Here is a 20,439-nt window from a genome sequence, read left to right on the forward strand (position 1 = left end):
ACGCTCACATCTCAACAAGAAAAACGCCCAAACACCCACCCACCCACCCACCCACCCACCTGACCGCCCATCCTCCTCTAACTCCCCACACACCCTATCTGCCCGCCCACCTGCCCGAAACCACTATCCTACCCACTTGAAACTATAACCCCTCCTCTCACACCTGAAATTTCCCACTTGTCCACTCACCCACAAACCCTCTCACTCTTTTCTTACTAGTCTTTGCTATTTTCGTGCATTTTCAGAAAATAGCAGCTTTTCCTGCCCGTAATTATAGGTGAAATTATTATAATCAAAACCAAGCTCTAAACCCACAAGTGTCATACAGAGCTGCAGGGCAGGGTGTGCTTGCTTGATTAGAGACTATGGAGAGCGGAAAGGATAACAGAGGTAGAGTTAGAAAGAGTTGTGAAGAGTGCTAAAGGAAGTGTTATAAAAATTTGTATATTATTATAATCATGGGGGAGCGCTAAACCTGTAGGATTATACAGCAAAATGTGTATGGTAAATCGGCGGCTGTCAAAGTCAAAGAGGGAGTCTGCGTGTAAGATGGGGCCGCCAAAGAGGAGGGAAGATATAGGTGAAAGAGATGGATGTCATTATATAAAGTCGGTAATATTAATATTGTAATATATGTTAAAATTAGAAAATAACATTAAGTATCCCCGAAGTGGAAACCTTTAAGTGATTGGCACTTTTCTTCTTCTTGAGACTCCACGTTTTTGTCTCGCTCATAACTTGAGAACCCCTCATCCGATCGGGTTCATTATTATTATAATCAAGAGGGAAGCGCTAAACCCGGAGGATTATACAGCTCCTGGGGGGGGATGGGGGGATGTGGAAGGAATTCAGGCTTAATTCGGGGAACTGGAGCACAGTTCCAATTTCCTAAATCAAGAGCCCCTCGCCAACATCAAAGAACCTTCCTTGAGGGGCCGATCGGGTACAAATCTTCAAACTTTGTGTACGGTAACGAGGACCAGTTCCTACACAGAACTGGCATGTTCAGGCACCGTGTGACCCAAGTTATTGAACCCATTAACTTTTTAGTCATATTAATAGCAATTAGAACACTAACCAAAGAACGATTAGCTTCTATTTTTCTATTTTAATTTGTTAGGAAGTTAAAAGTTATTTAATTTGCTGAGGTTTCAAAATTACATCATTTTAGATAAACGAAAAGTCATCCCTTACTATAATTGATGAAGAGGTAAAGTTTAATATTTCAGTCTGAAAGATTTCCATTAAAAAAAATAAAAATTGAGCCAAAATTATCATGAACAGAACGTCAGAATTAAGGCATCAGAGAATTATAATCAAGGGGGAGCGCTGAACCTGTAGGATTATGCAGCGCTTGTGGGGGGGGGGGGATGTGGAAGGTATTCAGGCTTAATTCAGGGATTATTGTAATCAAAAAGAAGCGCTAAGCCACAAGGGCTATACAGCTTAATTCAGGGAACTGTACGACATCAGATATTATAATCAAAACTAAAGATAGACCCACGACGTCAGAGACGTGCGAGGTTGGGTACTGTTCCATCAACTCCTCTCCAGATCGAGTCGCTAACAGTGAACTTGTTCTTCAGCGGAAAAAACCGAAATGTAATGAACACTTGTCAGTGTTTAGTAATAAAGAACATGGATACAAAACTGAGAAGATTAATTTGATCTGTATATTTCGACCCCTTTCTGGGATCCTCTTCAGTGTTTGGGTTATTTTAACCAGTTTACCATTACAAATAATGACTTTCATAAAAATATAAAATACTTCCTATTTTACATTACGCCTCCAGGGTCTTTTAACCATCTAGCTTAGTTGTGGTCAGCTCCAGAAGAGAGATTTTGGATCAGACGAGACTGACCAAGTCTTAATAATTAGAGACCTCGTTATTATATTATTATAACCAAAACGAAGCGCTAAGCCACAAGGGCTATACAGCAGACCTCATTATAATCAAATATAAAGCGTTAAACCGGCAAGGGTCATGTAGCGCTGCGGGGCAGAAAATTAGTGCCGGATCTATCAACAGCTAGTTGGAAAGATCATTATTATTATTATTATAATCAAAAAGAATGGAAAGGAGATCAGATGTGAGGGAAATTAAAGGTCTGGAAGTGACGCCAAAGGCTATATGACAAAGTTCGTGTAGTAAAATAGTTGCTGACAAATTAAAAAGTGAGCCTAAGTTAGTCAAGGTCGTCAACAAAGAGGGAAGATACAGAGGTAGAGCAGCGGCGACGGTGGAGACGAGATCTCCAAACAGAGGAAAGACAGCATCATCCACAAATTCATTTCTGAAAGCCCCGCACATAGATACAGCCCTGTGCTAAACACGAGGCTGTTTTTATGTGACCTTTGAGGTAACCAGCCATCTTGGAGACCCACCTCTTTATCAGGGTGACCCGAATGAGAAGAAAGTTTTTATCACTCACTCCATCACCGTCTTGGCAGAGGCGAGCCTAGACTACAGTTCAAAAAACTGCAACGTACCTCCACTCCTATGTTTATGTAAACTAATCGCTAAATCTGAGAGGAACTAATGGGGGGGAAACATACAGCACCTAAGAATGCAAAGTAATCATATCTGATCCAAGGAGAGGAACTTATTCTCTGAATGCTGTAAGGGTGGAACGCTAAACCCATACGGATTATACAGTGCCTGTGGCATGGGGAAGGGAGAAGTTAGACTTAATTCAGGAAGTGGATCACAGATCCAATTCCCTAGATCAAGGGGCCCCTCACCAGCATCAAGGAACCACCCTAAAGGGGCTTCCCCTGGATAAAGGGTACTTCAAGAAGGATTATTATTATTATAATCAAAAAGAAGCGCTAAGCCACAAGGGCTATACAGCGCTGCAGGGTAGGGAAGGAAGCGAGGGTATTGGATGGCAGAAGGGAGGAGGGATGATCAGTAGGTTACAGAAAACAGCGGGGCAGGGGATAGTACGGGGGTAGAGGGTAGCAAGAGATTGAAGTAGAAAGGGCTGAAGGTATCAGAATTTGTGAAGTAAGTCAGTTGTTGTCAAAAAGTCAATGAGAGAGTCCGGATGAAAGGTGGGTCCATCAGCGAGAAGGGAAGGTAAAGAGAGCAGCAGAGCGAAGACGACGACGGAGGTAAATTCTGCGTGCTCGTTGATAAAGTGGGCAGTCCAACAGAATGTGGCTGACTGATAATGGAGCTTGGCAATTCTCACAGAGAGGAGCAGGGCGCCTCTCCATGAGATATCCATGAGTAAGACGAGTATGGCCAATGCGAAGACGGGAGAGAGTAGTCTCCCAACCTCGACACTGGTGATAAGAAGACGGCCAGTAACCTATACTTGGTTTAATAGATTGAAGTTTGTTGCCGAGCATAGTAGACCAACGGTGTTGCCAACGGGTGTGAAGGTGGGAAGATATTGCAGCAAAATAGTCCGTAAATGGAATACCTCTATATGAAACTGGTAGGTCATGTACTGCTGACCGCGCAGCAGTGTCTGCCTGTTCATTGCCCTGTACGTCAACATGACCAGGGACCCAACAAAAAACAATATCTTTATGCTTGGTAAAGATGCGGCGTAGCCAAAGTTGGATACGGAGGACTAAGGGGTGAGGTGTATCAAATTTCTGTATAGCCTGTAAAGCACTAAGGGAGTCTGAGACAACCACAAATGATGACACAGGCATAGATGCAATACGGATAAGTGCTGCAAGGATGGCATACAATTCAGCAGTAAAAATACTAGCCGAAGATAGTAAATGCCCTCGTACGACGCTGTCCGGAAACACTGCTGCGAATCCTACGCCGTCAGAAGACTTAGAGCCATCTGTGTACACAGCAATGGCATGAGAATGAGAGTGAAAGTGGTCAAGAAAAAGAGAGCGGGAAGCGACCGTAGACAGTTGGGCTTTCGAGCAAGGGAGAGAGAAAGAACAGACTCGAACAGCTGGAACTTCCCAGGGGGGTAGGGAAAAGTGAGATGCTACATGAACATAGAAAGGTGGTAATTGAAGAGAAGACAAGAGCGAATGAAGGCGAAGAGAGAAGGGACGGAGTAAACAGGGGCGGCGAACAAATAAAGAATGTCTACTAATATCAGTGACCATTCTATAAATGGAAGGATTGCGGAGATCATGAGAGCGTACATAGTAGCGAAGGCAATGGGCATCACGGCGATCGGATAAGGATGGAACGTTCGCTTCTGCATAGAGGCTCTCGACAGGGGAAGAGCGAAAAGCACCAAGGCATAAACGTAATCCTTGGTGATGAATGGGGTTAAGGCTAGAGAGAGTAGCAGGAGATGCCGCTGAATAGATCTGGTCACCATAATCAAGTTTCGATAAAATAAGGGTGGAATGTAGGCGAAGGAGGGTTCGACGATCAGCTCCCCATGAAAGATGAGCAAGGGTTTTAAGAAGGTTCAGCCGGCTGTGACAAGTTGCCTTCAGAGAGGTAATGTGAGGTTTCCAGGATAACCTACGATCAAAGAGGAGGCCCAGAAACTTGACTGTATCACGTTCAGGGATACGGGAGCCATAGAGGTACAAAGGATGATCGGAGATGACAGAGCGTCTAGTGAAAGTAATTTGGTGGGTTTTAGTGCTGGAAAATTTAAACCCACGTGTGGTGGCCCAATTGGAAACACGGTCGACTGCATGCTGGAGAGAAACTGTAATGAGGTGACAGTCAGCGCCTGCACAGGCAATAGCGAAGTCATCAACATAGAGTGATGACCAAATATTTGATGGAAGACTAGAGGCCAAATCATTAATAGCAAGGAGAAAAAGTGTTGTGCTCAGAACACATCCCTGGGGGACACCTTCAGCTTGGATAAAGTCCGGGGAGAGCACATTATTAACCCGAACACGGAAATGCCTGTCAGTTAAAAAGTTCTTAAGGAAGGATGGTAGATTGCCTCGAAGGCCTAAGGAGTGGGCTTGGGCTAAAATATTATACCTCCAAGTTGTGTCATATGCCTTCTCAAGGTCAAAAAATATGGCAATAACTGAGTGGTTATTCGCAAAGGCATTACGAACATACGTATCCAAGCGTAGTAAGGGGTCTATGGTAGAACGTCCCTTACGAAAGCCATATTGACGAGTGGAGAGACTGTTGTGTGTCTCTAAATACCACACTAAACGTCTATTTACTAGGCGTTCCATCACTTTGCAAACTGCACTGGTAAGAGCAATGGGACGATAGTGGGAGGTTTCATGTCCCGTAGTGCCTGGTTTGCGGAAAGGGAGAACAATGGCGGATTTCCACAGCTGTGGAAGAACTCCTTGTGACCAAATAAGATTGTAAAGGCGTAATAGGACTGCAAGGGCTGACTGATGTAAATGTTGTAGCATACGAATATGAATGTCGTCGGGCCCAGCTGCCGATGATCGGCAAGCTGAGAGTGTTGCCTCCAGTTCTTGAAGTGTAAAAGGCACATTATACTGTTCTTCTCTGAGAGAAGAAAAGTCCAAGGGTGCTAACTCTCTGGCAGACTTTGAGGAAAGAAATGAGGGGCATAGATGGAGTCCCTGAGAAATACGGACCAGATGATTGCCAATTTCATTGGCAACATCTAGTGGGTTTGCTATATCAACACCGGCAACCCGCAGAACAGGAGCCGGGTCAGGAGAATATTTACCACTCAGTTTTCGTACTTTTTTCCAGACTGCACTCATAGAGGAAGCAGAGGTGATGGTGGAGACAATCTCGCCAGCAAGTGCGTTTAGCGTCACGGATGACACGGCGAGCGATCGCACGCTTCTGCTTAAAATCAAGAAGTCTCTCTGTGGTTCTATTGTACCGGTACCTGCCCCATGCAGCGCGTTTCAAACGTACTGCACGAGCACAAGCAGGAGACCACCAAGGCACGCATTTCTGAGAATGCCTGCCCGAAGTTTGGGGTATAGAATGAGAAGCTGCGGTTAAAACGGAGGACGAGAAGAGGTGTAAAAGCTCATCGATGGAGGACGAAGAAGGAACCTCTCTAAAAACAGTTAGGTGTGAGTAAAGGTTCCAATTTGCCTGATCAAATTGCCAGCGTGGGATGCGAAGAGGTGGTGAATATGAAGGGGAAGTAAGAATGATTGGGAAATGATCGCTGTCATGTAAGTCCGGGAGAACAGACCAAGTGAAGTCTAATGCGGCGGAGGAAGAGCAGACTGAGAGATCGATGCAAGAGAGAGTGTGAGTCCGAGGATCAAAATGGGTGTGAGTACCTGTATTTAAAACATGGAGGGGGTGGGTGGCAAGAAAAGCCTCTAACTGAATGCCACGGGAATCACAGTGAGACCCCCCCCCCCAGAGGAAATGGTGGGCATTAAAATCACCAAGTAACAGAATCGGTGGCGGTAATGACGAAACAAGAAAGGCAATATCCGGAATAGATAATGCCCGAGAAGGAGAGAGATATAAAGAACAGAGCGTATACCACCTATGCAAGTGGATACGGGCTGCTGTGTAATGCAGCGAAGTACGAACAAATAGCTGATGGTACGGAATATCAGTGCGTAGAAGAAGGGCACTTTCATTAAAGGTCCCATCAGGAAAAGGATCTGAAGAATACAATAAATTATAGCCTGAGATGGGAGAGATAACAGCAGAGTGTAATTTTGGTTCCTGTAAGCAAACACCAACAGGGGAAAACTGGGAGAGTAACATCTGAAGCTCACCCCGATTACCCCTGAGGCCGCGTATATTCCACTGTAAATAGGCCATGATTGGCAATGATAAAGATACCTGAAATCCGCAGGTAAGGGTTCCTACGGACTAGAGGGGTTAGAAAAGTCCACATGCGGAGGCAGTGGAAAACGTTCAAGCAGTGAAGGAACGGTGCGCTGTGAAGAAAGGAGTTGCGCAGATGGAGCAGAGGAGAGAGAAGGAGCGGAGGGTGGATCAGTGTCCATTGATGGTTTGGTCTCTGCAATATATTCAGAGATTGCTTCAAGTGTTTCGGAATTCAGAGACGTCGTATGGGAGACAATATTGGAAATGGTAGGGGGAGGATGAGTAAAGATTGGAACTGTATTGGACTCTACCAAGGTAGGGGGGGGGGGCGAAAGGGTGGAGGGAACTGGAGAAGCGTGGAAGGGGACAGAAGAGGCAGAAACCTGGGAGGTGGCAGAAGAGGAAGAAACTTGGGAGGGAACAGGGGAGGAAGGTACAGTACGAGGAGGAGGGTGAACCTCTACACTTGTAACAGAGCCAGTGAGAGGGGGAGAACCAGGTACAGAGACAGGGAAGGTAAAATGAGGAGGTGGAAGATGGGTAGGAGGTGTTAACGGACCTTTTTTTGACTTTTGAGAAGTAGAGGGACGATTGGGAGGAGGTGTCATACGAGATCTCGTCGCTACTGAGGCTTGTGAGAGAGAACACGAAGAAGCGAGATCAGACTGAGGCGTTGAAGTAGGGACGTCTGAGCCGAGGACAGCAAAAGAATTAGATACAGGAGTGACTATGGGAGAGGTAACCACAGAGGTGGGTGCAGAAGATGGGATACCAGAAGTGGGGGGACGTTTTGAAACACGGGAATAAGAAACACGAGGTAGTCTCCCTTGGAGGCGGAGATGAGAAACTGCCATGGCATAAGGGAGACCTTCTGCCTCTTTGAGGTAACGGATTTCCCGCTCGTTTAAGTAGACTTGACAACGGCGAGAGTACGAAGGGTGAGCCTCATGACAATTAAGGCAAGAGGGAGGTCGATTGCAAGACGTATTAGAATGGTCATCGGCACCACAGACTGGGCATTCGGCGATAGATCTGCAATATTTCGCTGGATGGCCAAATCGCCAGCAATTTCTACACTGTTGCGGTGTAGGGATCACCTTTCGAACTTGTAACCGATGTCCTGCTACATAAACTGAGGATGGGAGTTCACGGCTGTCAAAAGTTAAACGAGCCACATTGCTAGGGTATCGTCTCCGCCCGCGGGCAGGAAGAACGTAAGTGTCTACCTTGAGGATTGGGAGATCTTGGAGTTCCAGCTGTTCAAGAATGTCAGTGCCACATGTCTGGAAATTTTGTTGAACTATGGTATGGGGCAGAATGACGGTACCACTACAAGAATTGAGGGAATGATGTTTTTCAATAGTGACAGGAACAGTATCGATATGGGAAAGACGAGAAAGCTCATGAGCCTGGGTAGCATTCTGTACGGTGATGATGCGCGTACCGCTCTTAAGAGCATGAAAAGAAATATCTTTACCAACATGGCGTAGGAGTGCCTTGCCAATACTGTGGTCAGAAAGATAGGCAGTAGAGGAAGTCGGTCGTAAAGTGAAGAATTTAGTCCATTGTGCAGTCTGAAACTGAGCGTGGAAAGGTAGTGAAGGACGTGTCGATCTTTTCTGAGAAGAACGAGAAGGTGGAGAAGTATCATCAGCAGGTAATTGTCGTTGGCGTTTAGGCGTGGGACCAGAGTTGGTCCGACGTGGAACGGGTCGGCGATTCGAAAATTGCCGCACCGTAGAGGGAGAGGCCGGAAGCATAGTCAGAGGAGAGCGAAGGTCAGATAAATCGAAGGAGTCAGTCGAGGCCTCAGTACCTGAAGCGGGTGAGGAAACAGCACCGGCAAGAGGTACAGAGGCATGAGGAGTGTCCGAAGAGTGGTCCAAAGACGAGGCGGGGTCAGAACGGGGTGCGGTATCAAGAAGGGGCCCGGGGGTAGCAGGTTCATGGACTAGGGCTGCCATGGTTAGGTTACTTCTTTGTTTTTGTTTTTAAGAAAAAAAAAAAGAAAAAAAAAGAAAAAAGAAAAAAGAACTAAAAAAAAGGGGGGACCGGGGAGGGATAGTTCCTAGGAGGAATGAAAGAGCCAGAAATCTCCCTCAGCGTCCAAGAGGACCTCAGCACTGCAAGTAGCGCAGATGCAGCATGGAACCCGTGCCATACCCTACCCATCATGCCAGTAAACCGGCAATCCGGGATAGCAACCTCACATCTGCCGAGCTACCTCGGTGGACAAAAGAGAGGGCGGCCGGAAATCCGCCACAAAGCATACCTCCTTCGGCCACCACCCCCGGAATCCGAAAGGTGGCTTCCAGAGATACACCCGTCGCCCGAGAGACACCCAAAGCCACCCTCCGGGATACCGGAGAGGGATCGGGACATCCCCAGGCAATCCAGATTCCACGGCAAACTACGCCACCGCCAAGAACCTCAACGGAATGGGATGGACCCCGGTACCCTTTCCCCTACCTAGGAACTAGCGTGCCTGTGGGAAAAAAAAAAAAAAAAAAAAAAAAAAAAGGAAGGGCAAAAGGGAGGGGTGGGGAGGAGGAGGAGGAAAGGAAAAAGGGGAGGATGGGGAGGATGGGATAGGGAACGGGGGATTGGGGGGTAATTAGGTTCGGTCTGAGGAAGGAGACCGACAGGTCTAATTCCTCAGACCAAGAGCCTCTTCACCACGCCAAGGAGCCCCCCTTGAAGAGGAGGTAAAGAGAGAGCAGCGGGGCGAAGACGACGACAGAGGTAAATTCTGCGTGCTCGTTGATAAAGTGGGCAGTCCAACAGAATGTGGCTGACTGATAATGGAGCTTGGCAATTCTCACAGAGAGGAGCAAGACGCCTCTCCATGAGATATCCATGAGTAAGACGAGTATGGCCAATGCGAAGACGGGAGAGAGTAGTCTCCCAACCTCGACACTGGTGATAAGAAGACGGCCAGTAACCTATACTAGGTTTAATAGATTGAAGTTTGTTGCCGAGCATAGTAGACCAACGTTGTTGCCAACGGGTGTGAAGGTGGGAAGATGTTGCAGCAAAATAGTCCATAAATGGAATACTTCTATAAGAAACTGGTAGGTCATGTACTGCTGACCGCGCAGCAGTGTCTGCCTGTTCATTGCCCTGTACGTCAACATGACCAGGGACCCAACAAAAAACAATATCTTTATGCTTGGAAAAGATGCTGCGTAGCCAAAGTTGGATACGGAGGACCAAGGGGTGAGGTGTATCAAATTTTTGTATAGCCTGTAAAGCACTATGGGAGTCTGAGACAACCACAAATGATGACACAGGCATAGATGCAATACTGGTAAGTGCTGTAAGGATGGCATATAATTCAGCAGTAAAAATACTAGCCAAAGATAGTAAATGCCCTTGTACGACGCTGTCCGGAAACACTGCTGCGAATCCTATGCCGTCAGAAGACTTAGAGCCATCTGTGTACACAGCAATGGCATGAGAATGAGAGTGAAAGTGGTCAAGAAAAAGAGAGCGGGAAGCGACCGTAGACAGTTGGGCTTTCGAGCAAGGGAGGGAGAAAGAACAGACTCGAACAGCTGGAACTTCCCAGGGGGGTAGGGAAAAGTGAGATGCTACATGTACATAGAAAGGTGGTAGTTGAAGAGAAGACAAGAGCGAATGAAGGCGAAGAGAGAAGGGACGGAGTAAACAGGGGCGGCGAACAAATAAAGAATGTCTACTAATATCAGTGACCATTCTATAAATAGAAGGATTGCGGAGATCATGAGAGCGTACATAGTAGCGCAGGCAATGGGCATCACGGCGATCGGATAAGGATGGAACGTTCGCTTCTGCATAGAGGCTCTCGACAGGGGAAGAGCGAAAAGCACCAAGGCATAAACGTAATCCTTGGTGATGAATGGGGTTAAGGCTAGAGAGAGTAGCAGGAGATGCTGCTGAATAGATCTGGTCACCATAATCAAGTTTCGATAAAATAAGGGTGGAATGTAGGCGAAGGAGGGTTCGACGATCAGCTCCCCATGAAAGATGAGAAAGGGTTTTAAGAAGGTTCAGCCGGCTGTGACAAGTTGCCTTCAGAGAGGTAATGTGAGGTTTCCAGGATAACCTACGATCAAAGAGGAGGCCCAGAAACTTGACTGTATCACGTTCAGGGATACGGGAGCCATAGAGGTACAAAGGATGATCGGAGATGACAGAGCGTCTAGTGAAAGTAATTTGGTGGGTTTTAGTGCTGGAAAATTTAAACCCACGTGTGGTGGCCCAATTGGAAACACGGTCGACTGCATGTTGGAGAGAAACTGTAATGAGGTGACAGTCAGCGCCTGCACAGGCAATAGCGAAGTCATCAACAGAGTGATGACCAAATATTTGATGGAAGACTAGAGGCCAAATCATTAATAGCAAGGAGAAAAAGTGTTGTGCTTAGAACACATCCCTGAGGGACACCTTCAGCTTGGACGAAGTCTGGGGAGAGCACATTATTAACCCGAACACAGAAATGCCTGTCAGTTAAAAAGTTCTTAAGGAAGGATGGTAGATTGCCTCGAAGGCCTAAGGAGTGGGCTTGGGCTAAAATATTATACCTCCAAGTTGTCATATGCCTTCTCAAGGTCAAAAAATATGGCAATAACTGAGTGGTTATTCGCAAAGGCATTACGAACATACGTATCCAAGCGTAGTAAGGGGTCTATGGTAGAACGTCCCTTACGAAAGCCATATTGACGAGTGGAGAGACTGTTGTGTGTCTCTAAATACCACACTAAGCATCTATTTACTAGGCATTCCATTACTTTGCAAACTGCACTGGTAAGAGCAATGGGACGATAGTGGGAGGTTTCATGTCCCGTAGTGCCTGGTTTGTGGAAAGGGAGAACAATGGCGGATTTCCACAGCTGTGGAAGAACTCCTTGTGACCAAATAAGATTGTAAAGGCGTAATAGGACTGCAAGGGCTGACTGATGTAAATGTTGTAGCATACGAATATGAATGTCGTCGGGCCCAGCTGCCGATGATCGACAAGCTGAGAGTGTTGCCTCCAGTTCTTGAAGTGTAAAAGGCACATTATACTGTTCTTTGAGAGAAGAAAAGTCCAAGGGTGCTAACTCTCTGGCAGACTTTGAGGAAAGAAATGAGGGGCATAGATGGAGTCCCTGAGAAATACGGACCAGATGATTGCCAATTTCATTGGCAACATCTAGTGGGTTTGCTATATCAACACCGGCAACCCGCAGAACAGGAGCCGGGTCAGAAGAATATTTACCACTCAGTTTTCGTACTTTTTTCCAGACTGCACTCATAGAGGAAGCAGAGGTGATGGTGGAGACAATCTCGCCAGCAAGTGCGTTTAGCGTCACGGATGACATGGCGAGCGATCGCACGCTTCTGTTTAAAATCAAGGAGTCTCTCTGTGGTTCTATTGTACCGATACCTGCCCCATGCAGCGCGTTTCAAACGTACTGCACGAGCACAAGCAGGAGACCACCAAGGCACGCATTTCTGAGAATGCCTGCCCGAAGTTTGGGGTATAGAATGAGAAGCTGCAGTGAAAACGGAGGACGAGAAGAGGTGTAAAAGCTCATCGATGGAGGACGAAGAAGGAACCTCTTTAAAAACAGTTAGGTGTGAGTAAAGGTTCCAATTTGCCCGATCAAATTGCCAGCGTGGGGTGCGAAGAGGTGGCGAATATGAAAGGGGAAGTAAGAATGATTGGGAAATGATCGCTGTCATGTAAGTCCGGGAGAACAGACCAAGTGAAGTCTAATGCGGTGGAGGAAGAGCAGACTGAGAGATCGATGCAAGAGAGAGTACGAGTCCAAGGATCAAAATGGGTGCGAGTACCTGTATTTAAAACATGGAGGGGGTGGGTGGGAAGAAAAGCCTCTAACTGAATTCCATGGGAATCACAGTGAGACCCCCCCCAGAGGAAATGGTGGGCATTAAAATCACCAAGTAACAGAATCGGTGGCGGTAATGACGAAACAAGAAAGGCAATATCCGGAATAGATAATGCCCGAGAAGGAGAGAGATATAAAGAACAGAGCGTATACCACCTATGTAAGTGGATACAGGCTGCTGTGTAATGCAGCGAAGTATGAACAAATAGCTGATGGTACGGAATATCAGTGCGGAGAAGAAGGGCACTTTCATTAAAGGTCCCATCAGGAAAAGGATCTGAAGAATACAATAAATTATAGCCTGAGATGGGAGAAATAACAGCAGAGTGTAATTTTGGTTCCTGTAAGCAAACACCAACAGGGGCAAACTGGGAGAGTAACATCTGAAGCTCACCCCAATTACCCCTGAGGCCGCGTATATTCCACTGTAAATAGGCCATGATTGGCAATGATAAAGATACTTGAAATCCGCAGGTAAGGGTTCCTACGGACTAGAGGGGTTAGAAAAGTCCACATGCGGAGGCAGTGGAAAACGTTCAAGCAGCGAAGGAACGGTGCGCTGTGAAGAAAGGAGTTGCGCAGATGGAGCAGAGGAGAGAGAAGAAGGTGGATCAGTGTCCATTGATGGTTTGGTCTCTGCAATATATTCAGAGATTGCTTCAAGTGTTTCGGAATTCAGAGACGTCGTATGGGAGACAATATTGGAAATGGTAGGGGGAGGATGAGTAAAGATTGGAACTGTATTGGAGGGCGAAAGGGTGGAGGGAACTGGAGAAGCGTGGCAGGGGACAGAAGAGGCAGAAACCTGGGAGGTGGCAGAAGAGGAAGAAACTTGGGAGGGAACAGGGGAGGAAGATACAGTACGAGGAGGAGGGTGAACCTCTACACTTGTAACTGAGCCAGTGAGAGGGGGAGAACCAGGGGCAGAGACAGGGAGGGTAAAATGAGGAGGTGGAAGATGGGTAGGAGGTGTTAACGGACCTTTTTTTGACTTTTGAGAAGTAGAGGGACGATTGGGAGGAGGTGTCGTACGAGGTCTCGTCGATACTGAGGCTTGTGAGAGAACACGAAGAAGCGAGATCAGACTGAGGCGTTGAAGTAGGGACGTCTGAGCCGAGGACAGCAAAAGGATTAGATACAGGAGTGACTATGGGAGAGGTAACCACAGAGGTGGGTGTAGAAGATGGGATACCAGAAGTGGGGGGACGTTTTGAAACACGGGAATAAGAAACAGGTGGGAGTCTCCCTTGGAGGCAGAGATGAGAAACTGCCATGGCATAAGGGAGACCTTCTGTCTCTGAGGTAACGGATTTCCCGCTCATTTAAATAGACTTGACAAAGGCGAGAGTACGAAGGGTGAGCCTCATGACAGTTAAGGCAAGAGGGAGATCGATTGCAAGACTTATTAGAATGGTCATTGGCACCACAGACTGGGCATTCGGCGATAGATCTGCAATATTTCGCTGGATGGCCAAATCGCCAGCAATTTCTACACTGTTGTGGTGTAGGGATCACCTTTCGAACTTGTAACCGATGCCCTGCTATATAAACTGAGGATGGGAGTTCTCGGCTGTCAAAAGTTAAACGAGCCACATTGCTAGGGTATCGTCTCCGCCCGCGGGCAGGAAGAACATAAGTGTCTACCTTGAGGATTGGGAGATCTTGGAGTTCCAGCTGTTCAAGAATGTCAGTGCCACATGTCTGGAAATTTTGTTGAACTATGGTATGGGGCAGAATGACGGTACCACTACAAGAATTGAGGGAATGATGTTTTTCAAGAGTGACAGGAACAGTATCGATATGGGAAAGACGAGAGAGCTCATGAGCCTGGGTAGCATTCTGTACGGTGATGATGCGCGTACCGCTCTTAAGAGCATGAAAAGAAATCTTTACCAACATGGCGTAGGAGTGCCTTGCCAATACTGTGGTCAGAAAGATAGGCAGTAGAGGAAGTCGGTCGTAAAGTGAAGAATTTTGTCCATTGTTCAGTCTGAAACTGAGCGTGGAATGGTAGTGAAGGACATGTCTATCGTTTCTGAGAAGAAAGAGAAGGTGGAGAAGTATCATCAGCAGGTAATTGTCGTTGTCGTTTAGGCGTGGGACCAGAGTTGGTCCGACGTGGAACGGGTCGGCCATTTGAAAATTGTCGCACCATAGAGGGAGAGGCCGGAAGCATAGTCAGAGGAGAGCGAAGGTCCGATTAATCAAGGAGTCAGTCGAGGCCTCAGTACCTGAAGCTGGTGAGAAAACAGCACCGGCAAGAGGTACAGAGGCATGAGGAGTGTCTGAAGAGTGGTCCAAAGACGAGGTGGGATCAGAACGGGGTGCGGTATCAAGAAGGGGCCCGGGGGTAGTAGGTTCACGGACTAGGGCTGCCATGGTTAGGTTACTTTTTGTTTTTAAGAAAAAAAAAAAAAGAAAAGAAAATAAAAATAAAAAGAATAAAAAAAGGGGGAACCGGGGAGGGATAGTTCCTAGGAGGAATGAAAGGGCCAGAAATCTCCCTCCGCGCCCAAGAGGACCTCAGCACCGCAAGTAGAGCAGATGCAGCATGGAACCCGTGCCATACCCTACCCATCATGCTAGTAAACTAACAATCCGGGATAGCAACCTCACATCTGCCGAGCTACCTCGGTGGACAAAAGAGAGGGCGGCCGGATATCCGCCACAAAGCATACCTCCTTCGGCCACCACCCCCGGAATCCGAAAGGTGGCTTCCAGAGATACACCCGTCGCCCGAAAGACACCCAAAGCTACTCCGGGATACCGGAGAGGGATTGGGACATCCCCAGGCGATCCAGATTCCACGGCAAACTACGCCACCGCCAAGAACCTCAACGGAATGGGATGGACCCTGGTATCCTTTCCCCTACCTAGGAACTAGCGCGCCTGTGGGAGAAATCCCAAAGGCCAAAAAGAGGAAGGGCAAAAGGGAGGGGTGGGGAGGAGGAGGAGGAAAGGAAAAAGAGGATGGGATAGGGGAGGGGAGATTGGGGGGCAATTAGGGTGCAAAGCCAGAATTACGACCGTTGTGAAAGATTTGTTACATTTATGAAGTTTAAGTTCGAAGGGTAAAATCATACATAGTTGGTGGAACGGGACGTCATGCAGGTTTTAAGCAAAGAAGGGTAGTTCCAATTCCTCGAATCAGGATCCCTTCACCGGCATTAATGAACTTTCTCTACAGAGATTTAGTTTTATTTACAAATCGCCAAATTATTATAATCAAAAAGAAGCGCTAAGCCACAAGGGGCAAATCGCCAAAACAGTTTGGTTATTCAGCGCTTCAAGAAGTTCCATATTTTTTTAACTGTCAAACTTGCATTCATAAACTTACTATTGTGACTGAACTGAAGTAATTTCCACAACCTAACTATTGAAAGCTAACTTTTGATATTTGCATTTATATCCATAAGCGAATTAAGGATAGGCAGAGTTGAAATGAAAAAATATTCCTTCTGACAGTGTCTGGTTCTTAGACTAGCAAGTATTTTGCTATTCTAATCACTGGGAATGCTAAACCCTTAGGATTATACAGCGCACTTAAAGGGAGGGAGGGGATGGAAGGTATTCAGACTCTATTCAAGTAACCTGAGCACAGATCCAATTCCCTAGATGAGCCCCTCACCAGCGTCAAGGAACCTCCCTTGAGGGGAGTATTTTGTGGAGTGGCACACCTCTTAGAGGAGAGGCACTTATACTAGGCTGAGTTAACTAAACTTCAAACGCTTTACGCTGGATGTGACCCAGCGTTTGCGGGAGGAGTTGAGTGCCTCTACTGGAAGTGACCTAAACCAAGGAACAGTCACCCCTCACCGAGGAACAAAGTATTCAACCCTGCGTCAGTGTTCCCTGGATGAAGTTCTCGTGAAGGTGTTATTGATTAGTGAACTAATGCACCCAGGACTAAATGTCAGGCATCATCTCTGAACTTTAGGTTGCTGCTTGACCTTCCCGAGAGTACCAAATATACTCCTGAAAAGTTCCTAGACCCTCACACACAGTAATATATTTATACACATCGAAGGTGGAGAGTCGAGACGAGTTATCAAACTGTGCGAAGCCCTAACCTTGAATCTGTCAAACTGAGGAATCATAGAAAATGCAGAGTTAATCTTAGGATAGGGAAGGCTCAGATTCCATTTATTATGAACCATTTACTAGCATCTTTTAAGTGAACCACTTCCAGAGTAAAGGACTATTACAGACCAACAATCACAATAGTGGGATCAGTTATATGTAATAGCGTAGCAGCACACTGCGAGTGTTGTCAGTTAAATATTGGCCAAGCATGTTCATTGAAGATAGATTCCGTAACACATGGGAAATTAAGAGACTTGTTTGATCCAAGGAAAATAGAAGTTATTTATGAAAAGCATTTTACAAACGGGGCATCTTCCCCCCTCCCCTTCTCTCCCTCGACGGGTATTCTTAGAATTCCTAATCATTTCACTGGGGGACAGGAGTGAATTTAAATTGTACGTAGTGGGGAGAGTTAAACCCGTAGGGGTCATACACCGGCTGGGCAAACAGGAGGCAATCTGCTTCATTTTAAAGGAACGAGAGGACAGGTCAGCACCATTTCTAAAAACTGGCAAGTTACGAACCCAAAACACAAACGCTGCCAGGCTTTAAGAAAAAGTTATTCGGGTTCTATCCCCGCCCGTAGTATGGTTTGGTATGGAAAATTATTCGTTGTTAAGTGGAAGGCTACAAGTGCAACTAATGACATTGTGGCAACGTTTCGCTCTCCAGGAACTTTGTTAAGCTCTTACAAATACAGGGACAGTATATATAGGCCTCTAGTGAGGTGTAGTTTTAATACTAGAGGTAGTAGTATAGTAGTAATAGTAATAATTCATCAAGATCCCCTTAACAGTCATCAAGACCCTGGTGAGGGGGGGGGGACAAAGATACCTACCATTAAGGGATGGAAAATTTAAGTCCTTATATCTACACCGATATATTAGACAGGTTTTGTGGTGAATCCAGGTTATAACAAACCACATTCTATATCCACAAAATTCTGAAATTTCTGTCCAGGAGTGGAAAAAAAAATTTAGGAAAGCTAGTTTTATTTGTGAAGGTAATAAAACAAATTACAATTTTGCCTTTTAGTGCTAACATGCAAGGGTTGAACATTTTAGGGGAAGGGGGAGGAAAACAATCAGGTTCGATACAAGGGAAGGACAGATCCAATTCATTGCATCAGGAGCTCTTCAACAGCAATTTAAATGAACAGTTTCTGATATTACCATGCATGTAACTGACATTACAATACAAATTAAGCTTTAAAACAAGTGGTATAAACATAGAACTAGAAACCAACTTCAAGACAGATCTCTTCCATAGTCAGAATTAATATTAAGTGGATAAACTACTTACATATATACCACTATGAATCAGGATCCAGAAACCTATATTTTTAATGTAGTTTGTGGACCACGTCTTGGAAATTTAGTACAAATACAGAATTTCCAGTCACACTGCATTAACCTACAAAACGGGTTGACTAGTCCTAAATTTTGGATAACCCGGGCAGGTAGCCAGGGGTAATTACACAATCAGCACAAATGAACTGTGTTGCTATGTTAGTCTAGACCGGCCTTCACTCACAGGAGGGGAGGGACGCTCTACTTTGCTACACCCTTGTGGTTTAGCGCTTCTTTTTGATAATCATCTTGGTTGTGGCTGAGGGAGGTAGCAAACTATTCTACCCAAGGTTTAAATGGGTCTAACTTGGCCGCAAAAAAAAAAAAAAAAAATTATGCTTTGTGAAATGATAAAGGAATGGTCCAGGTGCAACGCTAGTCATAGCTGGAGACTTCCTCTTATGCGGACTAACTCGCAAAAGTTTTGTCTTAAAACTCATAAAACGCGAGAAGTTTTTCCTTGGACATTTTTTTTTTTTTTTTAGACGTGAGTGGTCAGTCATGGCGTTCTCGCCACTTACGTAGCATATTACGAAGTCCAGCCAGGCTTGTGGGGCAACATTTTTTTCCATAATCAAGTTTTTAAACCCATTGAAGGCTCAGGCTAAGTGACTGTCCAGTCGTCACTTAATCCACTTCAAATTTTAAAGGTATATCGTCTTCATGCAGGCTACTGCCCCAGTCTACTGAATTTACTTTTAGTTTCATAGTAAAATGAGGAAATTATTATCGCTAGTTCTACAATAATTTTATATTAAAAAGGCAGTAGTCTGCGTAAGACCTTTAAGCATAAATTAATGAACAAAGGAACTTTTAAAATCTCAATACTATGACCGACACTTCAGAATTTTCTTCGTCACTGTCATCTTTACTGTGCAAAACGTGTTCTGTAAATTGTTGGAAAGTTCTGAACTTTTTCGAACAGCCTGCGCATGTAAAAGGTAAAATTCCCGTGTGTTTAAACTCGTGATACTTAAGTTGATGTCTTTTCCGGTATCTTTTATCACACACTGAACATTTAAAAGGCCTTCTCCTTTCGTCGTCACAGTCAGGACATCTTGTAATTTCACCTTGGACGCCTTCGTTTGAGGCCATTAGATAGTTTTAATACAGAAACGAGTGATCGTAAAGAATCACTAATACAATTCAGAAGAAAGACTTAAGCGTATTCCAGTCAATGTATAATACACAGATAATTTGCTTTCACAAACTAATGTACAGGGAAACAAAAGATTAATGGATTTAAGAAACGTACAGCAATTTTGTTCTAGAGTGGATTTGAGTGTTCAAAAAACGAAGTACCTTTCTTCACGTGTTGCAGAGTTATCTTTCACACTAACACCTACACTGATAACTTCCTTATTTACGGGTAGAGTTGCAAACCTTACTAGACTAGTGTCGCCACTTAGAAGTTGCACCTCACTCTACTTCGATAAAAGCTTCTGTACAGAATCATGCACCACCTTCCTTTTCCTCCACCAGACAGTCTGGTTATTTAAGTGATACAATCAAGGCAGGTATTAAGCTCCTCGCTCCATCGACCTCCACTTTCAAATGCGAATCTTGTAAGGAAGACAAAGCGTAATTAGAAACCATGTATGCATGTAGACTACATTTTTATATCAAGTCATAAAAAATAAAACTTGTTGGGGTCGTATAGCGTTAGGGAATGGGAAGTTAACAGTCTATCTAAGGAACGGGAGATTACTCCAATTCCTTGGAGCAAACCCCATAAGAGTATCATTAACAATGAATTTTACTGTTACACAGCCATTGTACTTTATCTATATTAAGGATTAAAGTATACTGGGATATCTACATACACCTGTACATATTATCCGAGATATATACACTGCAGCTCTCCCTTCATATGCAGTGAATTCACCTTATAATGTATACATTGCTGCTGGGAGAAATACACTTCTGTATATAGACTGAGGGCTTATACACATGTGTATAGTCTATGAAGGTATGACATATGTACCCAGAGGTACCTAACGTGTTCTACATTTTACCTTTATTCGCCGTCAGTCTCAATTATCCAGGCACACTTATTAAGCACACTGCGAAGGGTACAAACCACTCCGTGTACTGGTACCACCGTCGTCTGAATACAGTGGTACCTAGCACACTCTTCCAAATCTTCAAGGTTACATTGGTTCGAATCTTGTGAAGGTTTACTGGTTCGTTCGACTGCTGGTGGGTCGGTAAGGCCGTGTTTACACCTGAACGAACCAGCCAAAAATACTTTAATCTCCGAAGGAAATGGAGTATTTCTGTCAGGTATGAGGACAAAGAACAGCATTTGCAGAAAACCCTGTTATAGGGGTAACATTTTTCTCCGTGCGGAGCTTTAGCAAATTATAATTTAATAAAGATCTACATAAAGCTGAACGTTGTCCCAGTAAAAAGCTTGTCTTTTCTTCACGC

The 20,439-nt window shown here is 45.3% G+C and overlaps 1 long non-coding RNA gene across 1 annotated transcript; it reads right to left on the bottom strand.

The window, feature by feature from the left end:
- Nucleotides 1-17,676: 17,676 nt before the first annotated feature.
- On the bottom strand, nucleotides 17,677-20,221 carry LOC128698821 (uncharacterized). The gene is made up of 2 exons (XR_008408516.2): nucleotides 20,025-20,221; nucleotides 17,677-19,571 (listed from the first exon to the last, which is right to left on the bottom strand). It is a non-coding gene; the product is annotated as an uncharacterized lncRNA (long non-coding RNA).
- Nucleotides 20,222-20,439: the final 218 nt, after the last annotated feature.

The sequence above is a fragment of the Cherax quadricarinatus genome, chromosome 59, assembly GCF_038502225.1.
Source record: "Cherax quadricarinatus isolate ZL_2023a chromosome 59, ASM3850222v1, whole genome shotgun sequence".
In the NCBI taxonomy this organism is placed as follows: domain Eukaryota; kingdom Metazoa; phylum Arthropoda; class Malacostraca; order Decapoda; family Parastacidae; genus Cherax; species Cherax quadricarinatus.